The sequence below is a fragment of the Capra hircus genome, chromosome 29 (genome assembly GCF_001704415.2).
Source record: "Capra hircus breed San Clemente chromosome 29, ASM170441v1, whole genome shotgun sequence".
Classification (NCBI taxonomy): Eukaryota; Metazoa; Chordata; class Mammalia; order Artiodactyla; family Bovidae; genus Capra; species Capra hircus.
In genome coordinates, this window is record NC_030836.1 from 37791097 (window position 1) to 37805677 (window position 14581).

A 14581-nucleotide genomic window follows, 5' to 3' on the forward strand; every position below is an offset into this window, starting at 1 on the left:
GTTGGTGGGTCATCACAAACTCTTTCATGTCCTAGACCATCTCCCACTTTCTTTGAGCCTCCTCTTCCCAGCTTCAGTCATGTAGTTCTGGAGGGAATTGACAATCATGTGTGCTGCTGGGTCAGACCCCAAGAGCATGTAAAGCCAGTCATAGGACCCCATGGCCCTGCCAGGATGGCTGATCTAGGACTCCACATGTGATCTGAGGTAGGTCATTCAGAGAACACCCTTGAATTCTGATATCTTCAATCTTTTCTCTTATTATTGGAAATGTCTTCAGGATATAAAAACCTGGGGCAGGTAGTTTGGACTCCCTAACTAGTTGTAGAATCTTTGGAAAGAAAGTTGCAGGCTCAGACCATCAAAGAAAAGGGAATGAAAGAGTGATGATATGAAATAGAGAACTGATGACTTCTAATTTCTTGGGTCTGGTCACTGAGATCTTTATATTTGCTCTTGAGTCTTGTGTCCTGGATTTGCAGAATCATTTCAGAGAGTCTCCCCTTTCCTGGAAGCCAGTTGGAGGTGGGCTCCTCTCAACTGTGATTCAGACTTTGTTCTAGATCCTTCCCAATCATTGTACCCCTCCCAGACACAAACGGAGGCACCTGTTTGTTTCAGCACCATTAGGAGTGAAAATCTTTATTCTTTACTGAAAATAGGGTGTGCAGACCAGCAAATACAGTTCATAAGCATCCTGAGCAGGAGTACCCTACGTGTGATTTAATGTTTGCTCTGAGTGCCCTTACTGATTCCTGAACCACACCAAGCATTTATACTGCCTATGCCAGGCCAATCTTGTCATTTCCTCCATCAAAGACTGAGAAACACAGTCTCAGGAAGATGTCACCCAGGATCCAGGTCTCTCTAGATGTCCTCACTGTGTTCTCTTTAAAGGTGGTATAGCAGTGGCCTATAGAATCGTGGGGGAGTCAGAGACACACACCAGTCGGGCTCAGCCCCTATAAGATACTCCCACAAATCTCTAGACCTAGCACAATTCTTGATTTTATTTCCCTCTTTTGGTAAGTATCAAGGAAGTTTCTAGGGGATATGAGAGTTCATCCACAACCAAAAAGAGCCAAGACATGAGGTTGCCATGAGGAAGGGTATAGGGGAGCGAAGGACTGGAGTTGGGGATAGAGAAGAATGATAACAACAAAGTCCTAATGTAGACTATAAGGAAATATATTAACTATCCAGTCATAAACCGTATGAAAAAGGATAAGAAAAGAATATATATTTCTTCATGTGTATAACTGAGTCACATTGTTGTGCATCAGAACTTAACGCAACACTGAAGATTAGCCACACTTCAAAAAATATTTTAGAAAAGAAAAAGTGTGTCCATAGTTCTCCTCTCTCCCTGTTTCTTTCCTTCTGACTCCTGCTCCTTGTTTTCTCTTCAGAGAATGCTGGTTCTCCACCTGCATCCGCAAAATCCATACTTCATTAAAAATTTTTATTTTGTATTAGAGTATAGCTGATTAACAATATTATGAGTTTCAGATGGACTGTAAACGGACTCAACCATATTTATCCATGTATTCTGGTCCCCAAATTACCCCTCCCATCCAAGTTGTCATATAATTAAGTGGAGTTCCCTGTGCTACACAGTAACTTGTTGTTGGTTATCCACCTTATATAGAGCAGTCCCCACAACACGTTCTTGAAGACTTTACTTAGGAACTCTGGGAATCCTCCTTCAGCTGGTACTCACCTTCCTGGGCCCCTTCAGGCTTGGGTGGGTAACGCATTCTGGTTCTCCATACCCACCGGTCAGTCTATAGTCCTCATCACCCTAAGTAAGTCCCCAGTGGCCCAATGCAGAGCATCTTGGGATGCCATTTGCTTGGAATCCAGTGCACTTTTGCCTAGAACCAAGAAACCCTCCATATGGCTCCATGAGTTTACAGTTTTAGAATTCCTGAAATTCCCTCTCTTCCTCAAAGCCTTCTTTGAGCCCATCAGCCAGCTCTGCCCCTAGGCAGCTGACATAAGGCTTCCACCCTGTGCAGGGGCTGAGCAGTCACTGTGAACGGTTTATTCACATTAGCATCCATCCTCCTCACAGAGGGGTCGGGTAGCCTGACTCACAAAGGGGGCACCCAAAGCTATGGGAAGATGCATCAGACAACTAGGGTGACCACGTAGTTTATCATCCAAACCAGGAAAACTGCAGGTAGGGAAAAGAGGCTGTTAATCCCTATGGTGGGACAGCACACTGGGACTGTCCCCAGCCATTCTCCTTGTCACATGACTTATTCGGGGACTGCTAGAGCTGACTTTCCATGTTCATCCATTTGAGGGTTCAGATTGAACTGAAGCTCTTTGAAAACTGAGGACCTGAGTGTTCCCCTCTGCTTGTGATTCCCACCATGCCAGCATGGCGTGGTGTCTCCACATTGATTTCAGGATGGTCAGTGTCCCAGACGGCCCTTTGCTCTCACCTGGTTCATGTTGTGGGAGGCTCTGGCCCAGCCACTGGACTCAGCAGCATCTGCAATAGTGCAAGATGGCCTGCAGAGGGCGCCCTTCTCCCAGCAGCAGGCCAAGTGTTGTTCCAAGTTCCTATTTGAGAACCACCCCTCAGGCTTCTCCCCTCACCTTGAGGATGTAGGCTTGAGCTGGGCCTGGGTAGTTGATACCATTGATGGTGAGGATAATAGAGGACAGGATATTGACTGCGAAACATGAAACGTAGTGCTGTTAGAGAGAGAAGGAGAGAGGTTGGCCCTGGGGATCCTTTCTTGCGCGTGGAGACTGAAGGTGACCCTGAGGCATGACCCTTCACCACGGAACTCCGTGGTGTGGCACTGATGAGTTTCTGGATGTTTTTGACCAGCGTTCTTGGGCCAAGGATCAGGGATATCGCAGTATCCACAAGGGCTTCACAGCCACCAGAACAAGCAATAACCTTTCATTTCTTGGAGATGCTGAGAGACAGTGTGACAAAGCAGGGATCAAGGTCAGGTTGAGTCTCCCCAGAGCTTCCCTCTTCCTGACTGTCTCCTAAACAGCCATTTGTCTCCTGCCCTCTTTTCCTTTGTTCCCGACAGGGCACCTTCCTTGACATTCTTGAATGCAGTACTTGAATACACCGGGCTCTTTTGCACCTTGACACAGTCTGGTCTTCCTTCCTATAGGAGTCCCCTTCCCTTTGACTAGCAAATTTCCTCTCATCTTCTAGATTCATGCTTAATTGTCATGGTTTCAGGGAAATTGTTCCCCCGGTGTTGACCAGTCTCCTTCCTTCATAGTCTCTGTAGACACTTCCTCATATCTGTTGCTGCTGCTGCTGCTAAGTCGCTTCAGTCGTGTCCAACTCTGTGTGACCCCATAGATGGCAGCCCACCAGGCTCCGCCTTTTAGTGGGTTGCCAGTGCCTTCTCTTCTTCATGTCTAGCATGTACCAAAGTCAAAATTCATTATGTGGGCAAGTCACTTCATGTACATCTACCTTCTTAGATGTGAGGGAGAGTTTTATTCTCCTTGCCTCCCTCAAGTGCCTGGCACAGAGTGGATGCCCAAAGCTTGTCTGTTCAATGAGTGAATGAAGACTTAGAAAACAATAAGAAACCTCCAGAGAGCTGTATCTGGTGGGGAACAAATAACAGGTTGCACACAGAGTGAAGATAGAGATTCGCAGGGGCAGCAGATTCTCATAGTAGGGGGAGAGAGGGGCTCCTCTGGGATAGGGTGTCTCCCAGCACTGCTCCTCCAACCAGCTCAGACCCTGAGACCCTGGCCAGGAAATACATGAGTAGCCCACACAAACTCCAAAGGAGAGCTCAGCTTTTATCTGAGGGTATCCCACAGAATCCTATCAAGTATGCCTCCTGTCCTCAGGTCACTCCTGGATCCCACCTCCCTGATTCTCTGTAATAGCCCCTGCCCCACTGGGTGCCCAAGAACTTGGAGTGTCTTTTTTTTTTTAGTTGCTTTCACGTCTTAAGACTGCAGCCAACGTCTCTCCACTGCTGGGTAGCTGCACCCTAAGAAGACCAATTTTCCCCATTTTCTCAGGACTGTCCCTGTTTTTTAACTTGCATTTATCTTTACTGAGAATTTCCTATGTCCTAGGTAGCCTTCGACAGTCGGTCATCTTATCATAACTCTGTTCTGGCTGGAGATACTCTCCCTGATCTTCTTTTCAACACACTGTAGAGTTCTCTAACCATGCTCCCCATCTCAAAGGGCAGCGGGTGTAGCCTTCTCAGAGCTACACATACCTCTCTGGTGCTCTTTAGGACCATGGGGACCTTTTAACCCATGAGGATTATGAACATATGGGTTGTTTGTGTATTTATGTGCTTGTGTCTTTGTTTGTATGTGTATTTGCATGTGCCTCTGTGTGTGCTTGTGTTTCTCTGACTAGCTATGCATGTTTTTATGTGTTAATGTGTATGTTTATGTGTGTCTGCTTGTGTGTTTCCACGTGTCTGTTTGTCTGTCTCTGTTGTTGAAGGTGGTGTATATGTCTGTGTGACTGTGTATCTGAGAATGCATTTGTGTGTGTCTGCCTGTGTCCACGTACAGTAGTGGGACCATCGCTTGGGCTGACCCTCAGAGGGAGAGGCTTACTGGTCCATATGTAAAATCTAGTCACCCTCTTGGATCAATGGTACCCAGCTGAGCTCTCCCTTGTAGTAGCGGTGGTCCACCCCACCGAACATCACCACACTGCCTTCCCACTCATCTCTGTAGAGAGAAGTGAGGGGGAAATCCTTGGAGGACAGTAACAACAGCACTGTCTGAGAGCTGTGCTTGTCTACCCATCAAGGCCCTAATAAGGTCCTCATACACAGATGCATAAATAGCGTCTAGGAGAGATAGCGATCTAGACTGAGGTCTGTTAGTCTCACGAGTGGCACAGAGGAGATTAGAAGCTGAATCACTTGTCTGAGCTCCACCCACTATGTCTTTGAAAGATGCCTTGGACCTCCAGCAACCTGAGTGCTCAGACAACCTCAGAGGACATGGTGCTGAAGTATTTGGCTTTCCCATTGTCCATCTTGACATTTTTCAGGAAAATCAAGGCCTGGGACTTCTAACCGTGTGGGTTCAGGTCACACAGAGTTGGCTCCACTGGCCTTTGACCACTGTCCAAAGGGCCCCACACTCAGAAGGGACCCCACCTCTGCTCTCTCTGCCTTCAAATGCCTAATATTTCTTGAACGAGGGGTCCCACAGTTTTGTGTCCCACAGTTTCATTTTTCACTGGCTACACAAATGGGGTAGTTGGTCCTGGGCTCTGTTTAAACGCTAATGAGGAAGGAAAGATATCCACCATCCTTCTCCTTCCTTCCTTATCAAACTGATAGGCAAGTCATATTGCTTTTTCCACCAAATTATTTCCTGTTGCCTTCCATTAGCCTCTCTCATAACTCACCCAGCTACACCAAGTTACTGGTCTTGAGCCCAGGAATAGGGTTGTGTTCCAATAAAATTTTATTTATAAAGCCAGTGGTGAAGCCAGGTAGGGCCCTGGGGCCATAGTTATCCTTGGTTATATTACTCATAGGATACTTCTTTATCAAGTGTTCTATAACTTTTGTGCAACTGAAAATATCTTACAGTTAATTTAGAGAAAGGAATTGTCCATCTCAGACATACTTGCTCAAGTAGAAGTCAAAAACAGGCTCAGAAATGGCACCTTCATTCTTCAGCTTGTAAAATATGGGCATGGTTCCAGAGAGGATATGTTCAGATGGTTCAAGCCCAAGACGCCATCATATCTTCTGCCGTCAAACTCGTATTCCGCCACGCTTAGACCGAATTGCTGGTCAGTACTTACAAGGTCCCCAATCTGTGGGAGAGAAGAGTGATCCCACTTACAGATACGTGACGTGGGGCTAGGACTGGGCTGGGGTGCATTGCCATTAGATCCTCAGAGAAGAATTGAGGCTGGGCCCTGTCTTTGGTTGCCCACAGATGGTTAGAGCAAGGTGGAAGGGGAATTTGGGTTCCATTTGAGAGAGGCTGTGAATTTTAAAATATTTGCCCCTCTGAAAAACACCACCTGAGTGATTCAGATTGGCCTCGTGGCTTCTGTCCAGGTGGGGCAACCAAGAGTCAGGCCAGGCCCCATTGGTTCCACCTTATTGACAAAACAATTGAGAGCAAGATAGCCTTCTCTTTGGCATCACTGTGACTTAATGACTGGAATGGACTGTGTTCTCTGTAATGTACTGTGGATTCTGCATCTGTCCAAGAAGACAAGGCAAAAACACAATCTTGCTTGCAGGGTTCTATGAAATTGCTGCCTGGGAGATTCACTTTTGGGGATATGTGTTTATTTCTGTGAGTGTGTATGAGAGAGAAAGAGAGGTGATCTATTCAAGTATTTGGGGGGAGGCAAGCCATAGGTTTATTAGACTCTAAGGGTCCTCTAGAGTAAGAACTCATTTATCAGGCCCCTTGACTTCTCAGGCCTCCAGTTTCCCACTCTGGATACCTGAAGGCCTTGACTGGCCCCAGGGTCCCCAGATCAGTTTTATCCTGTTCCCAAACACCCCACAGCAACTTCAGTCCTGAAAAGCCAGCCTAACTCCACCTTTTATCACATGTGTGCTCCCAGCAAGGCCCTTGCTGTCTGGACCTCAGTTTCCTCATATGTCTCATGAGCTAATCAGAGTAACTGCTTTGTGGGGTTGTTGCAGAATTAAACAAGTTATCACCTGAAAATGGCTGGAACAGTCTGTGAATATAAAAGTGGGTGTTTTTTTCCTGTCTTCTTGCTCCCAGCAAACTGAATCTTGAACTGCTCATGGGCAGAGGACCTGCAAGTCCACACCTCAAGCCACCCTCTGGGTTAGCTAATCCGTTTGCTCGTGTGTCACCACAGGCACTGCCTCCCCAGGGACAGGATCCTGTGGGTAAGACGGTCAACGTCTATGGGAGTTAGGATAGGAAGGGTCCTGCCAGATGGTCCTGAATCTGTTTTGCAAGCAGGGGTCACTGCATAGCCAATCCTGATTCTGCTTCTCTTTACACGTTACCCAAATGTTGTCATAAGCAAGAAATCAATTCATGCTCCCAGATCCATAGGTAATCCTGAAGGTCTTTTGGGTAGGCCAGAAAGTGGAAGACTTGTGATGTCTGAACCCAACTTGTGTAGCTGCAGACCCAAAGATGAGTGTCATCAGGTGTCAAGGGTGGAAACAGGGCAGCGGGGCAAGTGAAGGATGGTCCGAGTACGGGGTGTCTGTACTCACAACAGGCTAGATGGGGGCGAAAGAGGGAGGGCACGCACAAGTCAGATGAGCCTGTGTCAAAGAGAACCTGGAACTAATGTAGAGCATCTACATGGAGAAAGAGGGAGTGGGTTAGTGCAGACCTGGCTATCTTCTGTTCCCACACTGATGTCTTCCTCTGGGTGTCATATATCTCTTGAGATCACTTTGCAACCACTGTGAAGCTCACAGCCTTTGATCACAGAGGTGCTTGCATTTTATTTTATTTTTCCTGTGCTACATTGTATGCAGGATATTGATTCTATGACCAGGCATTGAAATGATACCTCTGGCATTGGAAGCACAGAGGCATAACCACTGGACTTCCAGGAACGTTGGACACCCAGGGAAGTCCTGGTGCCTTCATTTGAAAAATTCTGTAGTCTTTTCAAACACAGCCTTAGCACCCCCTTCTCCAGGAGGTCCTTCTTATCAACCCCAGGCACTAACTCTAAACTCAGACCACATTCGAGCAACACCACACAAGTGACCCTTTCATTTGCCATGTATTTACTGTTTTCCAATCTCTCAGGCTGACATGGGCATTCTTGAAGACAAATAAGCCCTTTTTCTAATCTAAAAACAGTAAGCATTGTGTTAGATTCTTATGGCCTTACACGGAATATGCGTTCAGTAACTTCGTACTGCTGTGGTTCTTGCATCTGTGGAAACTGAATTCTTCTGCCTGGCTATTCACAGTTGGTTTGCAGTTTGTTCTAACTTCTGATCAGAGATGGTTCATTCTTCATCTGTAACTAGTTGACTCCCTTAGTTCAGAAGGAGCTGCTGCTGCTGCTGCCGCTACTAAGTCGCTTCAGTCGTGTCTGATTCTGTGCACCCCCATAAACAGCAACCCACCATGCTCCACCGTCCCTGGAATTCTCCAGGAAAGAACACCTGAGTGGGTTTCCATTTCCTTCTCCAATTCAGGAAAGTGAAAAATGAAAGTGAAGTCACTCAGTCGTGTCCGACTCTTAGCAACCCCATGGACTGCAGCCTAACAGGCCTTTCCGTTTTGGGGTTTTTCCAGGCAAGAATACTGTAGTGGGTCATCATTGCCTAGTGCTCAGAAGGAACAATCTCCCTCAAACTAATGACACATCTTTGACACAGAAATGGATGTTTACCTGCCACCTGGTAATTTCTGGGCCCAGTCACCAAAACCAACAGTTGAGGATGAGAGTGCCTTCTCCTCTGTGGGGCCCCTTTTGCCCAGTGTTTCTGCCTCCTGCAGGAGCCCCAACCCCAACATCCCATGTGGCATCTCCAGATGAGCCCCAGTGCTAGGTTAGAGCGTCAGGTGGCACTGTGGAGCACCATCCTCCTAAAACACTCACATCCATGATGTTCCTCAGGGGGTGAATACCTTAGAGATATTCTTTCACAGAACTTTTGAGAAAGAAAACAAAAAAGATGCTACAATTAACTGTCAGTGTTAAGGTATAATTGTCTTAGTAATGGTACTGTGTGCTTTCCACTCATTTTTATAAGTCATCTTATTATAAGAATTTTATGCATATTCCTGGAAATGACTTGAATATAGGTTTGAATAAAGATTCTGTTCTGTAATGTTGGATAAGCCATATGACCATGTGTGGTCTCAGTCTCCCCTTCAGTATAATGGTGGAATGTAATGAGTCAAACCCTTCAAATATGATATCTTGGGGATAAGGGAAGTGATGGATATAAAGTTCCTGATAAATAGGAAGTCTCAACAATGACAACCACTAGCATTGCTGTTGCTACCCCACTGTACCCTTCCCATAGAAGCTCAGGGAAGGAGGTAGAAGGGGGATTCCTATCCTCTTTTGCAAGGAAGGAATTTGAAATGCAAGAGGCTTGTGAATTGGCTGTGATCATACTGCTTGTCAGATATAAAACAGTGTATAAATAGCTCTCTGCATCTTTCTCCAAGTTGAAAGAGAAGAAGAGTTAAAAGAAGAATACAGGAGATTGGGAACACGTTCAGGAAATGTAGAAAATTAAAAGAAAATTTAAAAGAAAACACCACAGAGAGGAATACACTCACAGAAACTTCTAAAGGGATGGAGAGATAAATGATAGTGATATAGACATGCAGACATAGAGATATACACACTGAAGTAGAGAGGGAACAAAGAACATGCTAAATAAAACCTAGAAAAGTGCTATTCCCCAGGGCCACACCTACATCTGCATTGACTGTGCACTCAACAATTGCAAGGAGTTCCAATTTCAATAGGTCATGACATGACTGGACCCCAGAGTTGTGTAACTATGCAAATCTACACCAAGAATTTTGGGTCCCACAATTCCTATAGCAAGGTGCTTATCAATATTTAGGGGTTGAACTTTAAGATTGTCAGGGAAATATTCCTTTCCTCTAAACCTGATGAGTAGAAGAATAATTAGTTGAAAAGAAAAATCACAGAAAGGAAGATGATGTGGCTTATAGTCTCCATACTTACATGACTCTGCAATCTGAGAAGGCCACCAGGTCAAGGAGCACAAGCCACTTCATGCTGCTTTCCTGGCTCCAAGAACTCAGGGAAGTTCAGGTTCTTAGCATGTAGTGGTGACTGGGAGCCCCTAGTGATATATATGCTCTGACATGCCTTAGTTTGGCCCTTTAGGCCAATAATAGGTCTGAAAAAGACACAAAGTTCTTGATAAAATCTTTATCTTCATCAGTGTCCTTGGTGAGTGGATTTTGAAGGTTTACATAATACAGAGAATTGAACTGTAATCTCTTCCTTGAAGGTTGGCTGGAAAAACATACTGATCTGCATGGACATCTCAGAAAATGAAGAACCTTGCCTAGATGGAGAAAATACTGCTAAGAACATCATAAAAATGGATATTAAGGGCCATGCTCAACATTCTTGGTTTCATGCCATCTTCCTAGCCACTTCATGAGATATGCATTGCTGTCTTCATTGGTGAGGAGATTGCTAGGTGGATAAGTTGTCAAATGGCAAAGCAAAGACTTCAGGGACAGCCCAGGCACATACAACTGGCTTTAGGTAGTGGGTCTGATGGCAGACATTATGGGCAACTATGATGCCAGGCTGCATCAAAGGTTTAGGGCAGAGCAGTACTTCAATTGCATGGTTTCAATATTGGAAGAAATGTCAGATGCATCCACAAGATATTTTATAGCATCCAGAAAACGTACAAGGAAGAACTGTGTGCTGGATTCTGGGTTAAAGGCTTCAAAGTCAATGTTGATGAAGACAAAGTAATCTTCAACTTAAGACCCCTAGCAGTTTAGTTCTCACAAAGTAATGGTCCCAGGAGGCAGGAGATATGATACTAGGACTAGGTGGCCATGTTGAACCCTGGGCCACACAGGCCTTGCCACTGGGAGCAGCATTTCCTCCACTTTTCCCATGCTGGAAAGCAGGTTAGTTGGCCATGTTTTCAAGAGAATCAGAAATTTGGATATTTATCTACAATCTACTGATTTTAACATTAGTAACTAATTTTTTTCCAAGAAAAAAACAGTGGGAATGAAATCTCCACAGCGATGTGCTGGAAACACCCTTCAGTCTCTGCAGGTTTTTATTTCTCGCCTAGAGTTTGGAGTGCAGTGGGGACAGAGAGAAATTTAATTCATGTTGGTTGATTTACAAAGAGACTGAATGCATACTGAACATGTGTGTTTCCTTTCTATTTATAAAGAAAGATCACCAGGGACATGCAAATCAACAAAATTTAACTGCTGAAGATAAATGGATATATATCTGATATAATTTCCCCATAGGGTTTTTGTTATGAAAAATTTTGTCTGCCAAACCAAACATACAAAAAATAATTTTGAAATGTCTTCCCAATCAAAGAAGACAAAACTACTGTGGCAGGCAAGGTAATGACAATCGTGTTTAATGACTCAACCAAGCCTCCAGGGCCTATTCCTGCATGAGATCTATCCATGCCTGTCCTCTGAATACAACAGGAGCCTCTCCTTTTGCCAGGTGTGTTTAGATGGGGCACTGTGACTTAATCCTCATTTTTGCATGTTGTTTAAATTCAGTTCTGGTGGTTAAATCCCAACAGGGGGAAAGTGACATCACTGAAAAATGACACACATATGTGCCCTTCGAACTATGGTTTTGGAGAAAACTCTTGAGAGTCCCTTGGACTGCAAGGAGATCAAAGCAGACCATCCTAAAACACAATCAGTCCTAAATATTCACTGGAAAGACTGATGCTGAAGCTGAAGCTCCAATTATTTGCCCACCTGATAGGAACACCTGACTCATTGGAAAATACCCTGATGTTAGGAAAGCTTGAAGGCAGGAAGAGAAATGGAAGACAGAATGAGATGGTTGGATGGCATCACCAAGTCGATGGACATGAGCTTGAGTAAGCTCCGAGAGTTGGTGATGGATACGGAAGCCTGGAATGTTGCAGTCCATGGTGTTGCAAAGAGACGGACACCACTGAAAGGACTGAACTGAACTGAACAAATGAGAACAAAGAGACTGATCAATCTAATTGCAGCAAGTTGACTAGCTGCCCATAACAACACATTACTTAAGTAGCTTTAAAATTCAGAATTATGACTATATTAAGAGCGGAATATCTTTTAAGGAAAAACAAAAATATGGCCTGTCCAAAACAAAACCAAAGAAAATCAAAAGAAAAACAGGAAAGAAATCTGAAACTTTATTCAACAACTAATTGTTCCTCATAACTTCTTTTATTGTGACAGAATCATATGCATGTTAACAGGTAAAAGCAAGACAATAATTAAAACTAACGTTCTGAAATAAGCCTTTCAGTGGCTAGAAAAAGAGGTTCACAGGTAACAGAAAGAAGTTTAATTCAAACCCTGCTGTCTTAAATCTTGAACTGAAAGCATAAGTTTGTACCAACTGATTATATTCCTTTTTACTTTATTTTTTAAGGAAAATGTGTACTTTCTCCTCTGACCAATGAAAGCCTACAAGCAATGACAACTTGATAACAATGACTATTCAGAGGCCTCTCATGTATCTTCTAAATACATTTCCCATCCAACGATGCATGGATTCTTAAAGAGATGGCTGATTTCAGGACTGTGTAAAGAAATGCACAAAATAATCTTGGGAATCGTGAAGGACCAGAAAGCTAAGGCACTTCAAAGCCCAGTGGGGACTGGACAGAAAGTTTAAGGATCCAAATGAAAAGGCCAAACATCTACCAGTTTGTTGGGCAGAGTGATGTTTCTGCTTCTCAACACACAGTTTATGTTTCTCATAGCTTTCCTGCCAAGAAGAAAATGTCCTCTGATTTCATGGCTGCAGGCACCATCCACAGTGGTTTTGGAAGGTAAGATGAAGAAATCTGTCACTGCTTCCACCTTTTCTCCTTCTATTTACCATGAGCCTGGATCCCATGATCTTAATTTTTTAATATTGAATTTTAAGCAGGCCAAATGTGTCCAAATGTTAATAGGAAACATCTTATTACTCTGTGATAGATTGCTAGGGCACCAACTCACCATTCTGAGCACTGATAAAGGAAAATAATCATCAATATTTATGCTATTTTTTTTCTATTAAGCATAGGTTATGTATCTACAAACAGTTCCAGGAAAACAAGCTAGACTGTCGATTAGGAAGTGATGAGAGAGTGATGGGGAGTGGCTATAATACAGATGAAGTCTCACTCACTGGCCTGCAGCTCACCTCCTGTGGAGGTCCGGTTCCTAATATACCAAGGACTGGTACTGGTCCTGACCCACTGTGCTGGTATTGTGGACTCGTGCTCTAAACCCAATAGTGGGACACTCTGTAAGATAATCCACCCTGCAACCGCCCAGTTTCTGAACAAATGAATGTCATTCCAATTGGGAGAGGAACAGTTGTTTCATCCTAAAGGAGAACAACCAAGTGCAACATACGGCTACATTCTTTCAATAAACTGTGAAAACTGCTTTTTGAGAATCAGGGAAATTTGTACATGGACTGGATATTAGATGTTAATTTTATTGGGAACAAAGTGCATTTTTTAAACATTCCATTGTTTAACCCCAAATACTCATTTATGTACATTTTGTGAATTGTTCATCTAGTCCCTAAAATACTTCAGGAAAAATGAATAAAAAGTAAAAAAGAGAATGAAATGATTTTCTGTCTTGATTTACAAACAGATCTGTATAGTTGCTATGGGTAGAGTTGTGTCCACCCTTGACTCCCAATGTGATGGTATTAGGAAGTAGGGCGTTTGGGAAGTACCCAGGTTGACATGGGTTTTTGATGGTGGTCCCTCATGATGGGATTAGCCTCTCTCTATTTTCCTCTCTTATTCTCCCTCTTCCTCCTTCCCTTCAACCACCACATGTGAGAAGATAGCAAGAAGAGAACGACTAATGCAAGTCAAGAATATCTTCACCGGGAACTCAATCAGCCACCAACTTGATGTTGCATAGTGTCCAGTCAATTACAACCGGTGGGACTATGAGGTTAGTTTTGTACTTATTGATGCCAAAATGATAAAACATAGCCTTTACGATACTCTTCTTTATTATATTTGTTATGTTTGAAATCATTTTGTAGTAAGTTTATAGAAAGTCCATTTTGAAATTTCTGTCTTAGAAGTAACCTGAGGAATACAAGATTGCAGATTCAGGAAGGTCCCCAGTGAATGAGTGATTGGAGGACCACATGCTCCTTACTCCAACTCATCTCTTATCATCTGAAAACCGTCCCCCACACCTGAAAACCTTACCATGACCACCACGACAACCCACCGCCTCCCCCCACCCCGCCCCACCATCTGCATCTCCATTACCCTGCTAATCTGAGTCAACTAGCTGGAGATGTTAGTGATTCAGGACAGGGTCTAGAAGCAGAAAGAACATGGGCATTTTTAGAAAGAATGATCTGGGCAGACCCGTCCTTGGTTTTCCCTTCTATAGTGCCATCTGCATGTGAGGGTTTGGGCCAGGGTAGAGAGGAAGCCACAAGTGGGACTGCATGGATATTTGCAAGAGAAGGGAGGAGGAATTCAGAACCCTGGAACCAGGAGGTAGGCAGCTTGCACAGGACCCAGGAGAGAAAGAAGAAGCACTGGGAAAAGAATAGTGCCTACCTGAGGGCCAGACCTACCTGAGTCTTTTGTTTAAACTTGGAGGTCACGTCATTCCTGAGGGAATTCTTGCTCCAGATGTGAAAGGGAGAGAGCTGTACTCACTCCTACTGAGTCACATGGAGAGGGACCACCTCCCCCAGAGCCCTTTGATTCCACTCTAACTGTGGGTATCATCCCAAGCCAGAGAGCAAATGGCAGGTCATCCAAAAGATGACCTACTTTAAATAGTATCTAAAATACTACAAAACTTGTTGAAGAGTCCTGGCATATCTAGTTCCCCGAGTCTTTTG

General features: G+C 44.2%; 1 pseudogene; it reads right to left on the minus strand.

The window, feature by feature from the left end:
• LOC102181378 overlaps positions 1-14581 on the minus strand; it is a 73941-nt pseudogene that overhangs the window by 30714 nt on the left and 28646 nt on the right.